Source organism: Carlito syrichta, unplaced genomic scaffold (genome assembly GCF_000164805.1).
Source record: "Carlito syrichta isolate Samal-C Ts95f unplaced genomic scaffold, Tarsius_syrichta-2.0.1 Scaffold302382, whole genome shotgun sequence".
NCBI lineage: Eukaryota > Metazoa > Chordata > Mammalia > Primates > Tarsiidae > Carlito > Carlito syrichta.
This window is the reverse complement of record NW_007246478.1, coordinates 173321-174971: the sequence shown is the minus strand read 5'-3', so window position 1 is coordinate 174971 and position 1651 is coordinate 173321.

Genomic DNA, 1651 nt, shown 5'->3' with positions numbered 1-1651 from the left:
CCAGCAGGTCGAGGCTGCGGTGGCCGGGAGAGGCCACTGCACTCCAGTCTGGGGACAGAGTGAGACTCCAACTCAAAAAACAAAAAAACGTTTTCTATGTGCTGGCCCCTATAACCAGCTACGGGGCAGCACTTACGAAGTGGACACCAGGGGGTAGCAAGATCTCACTCTCCTAGCTCGCGGGCACTAATTACAAGGAAGCAGGAGAGTCTCAGTGACTCCCGGGTCCCACCACCCGTTGTTGGAAAGAGCTCCAACTCCAGGGCTCTAGCTCTGCTGGGAAGATGGTCACTGGGATTTGTTGCCTAAGATTATTCTTTGACGCTCTGGAGCCGAGGGCTTTCTTCGTCTCCAAGAAGGATGAACAATTCCTCTCTCCTTTTTGCCAGATCCAGCCGAGCGGAGAAAAGGGTGACGTTTGGCGTCCCGAAGAGGTGAGAAGAGCGCGTCACCTGGGCGACACCCCCGCCTCCCCTCCCGGTGTTCCAGCAACCGCCCGGAGGGGCTGGCCTCCTGGCCTCCTTAGAACTGCCCCCGAGGCAGGACGTTTTCTAAACATCGCCCCCAGCTGCAGGGGCGCATGCTTCCACGCCCCTCTGCGGCCTGTTCTGCCGTCTGATCTCCTCTCAAGCGCGCAGCCTTTGGAAGGGCTCGCGGTGCTGCGGGGCTTCCAGCTGCCGGCTCAGAGGCGGGGCGGGCCGGCTCTTGGCCGTGCCCGCGCCTCCCCTGGACCTCCTGGGAGACCCCCACCCGGCCTTCCTTTCCCACCCAGTCGCGATGGAGGCTGCTCAGGGTTTGGTGAGGCCGGAGGAGTGAGGCTAGAACTGTCTTAACTAGCCTACTCCGCTTTGTCCACTGCGCCAGACACCCATCCTCAGCGCCGTGAGCCCCAGCGGGCCTGGGCGCCTCCGTCGCACCCCACTGGAACGAAGGGTCTGGCATCCAGTACGGAATCCCCCGACCGAGGGCCGGGTGCCTCCCCTCGTCTAGCTGAAGAGGGAGAGATAGGGAGCGGGAGGAAGGGTCCCCGAGGATAGGGCCCAGAAAACGTCCGCGGACGTGCCCAGCCCTGCAGCAGGAGGACCCCGATCCGGGGACCCTGCGCCCCTCAGCCACGACGTCCAGCCACCATCCCAAGTCCCCCTCGCTCCCGCCTTCCCCAGGCAGCACAGAGGAGCTCATTGTCAGAGCCCAGAGGCTCGAGGCCTGAGGAGATGGGAGGGGAAGGAGGCGGGCGGGCAAGCCCCCGGGGGGTTGGGGGAATCCCCAGATTTCCTGGCCCTCAGCTCGACCCTGGTGGGCAGGGGCCTGAGGGCGCGCTCCTGCGCCCTCGCCTCCAAAGTCTGGAGGCGGGAGGGGAGAAGAAGGTCCGGGCGAGCTGGAGACGGAGGCTTCCAGCCGCCGGAAGACCCGCGTCCCGGGAGGGGACCCCGAGGGAGTTCACGCACGCCCCGGTCTCTGGAGTGTCCCTGGCGGAGGCTCCACGGACCCCGCGGGGAGCGAGGCGGTGGCGGGAAAAGCGGGGCATCCTCGGCGGGGCGGGCCTCCGAGAGTCAGGGTCGGGGCTACCCCTGGAGGGCGGGGCGGGGAGGGCAGAGGGCTGCGGGCGGACGGGACAGATTGGCTGGGGACGCGGGAGGCGCCGCGAGAG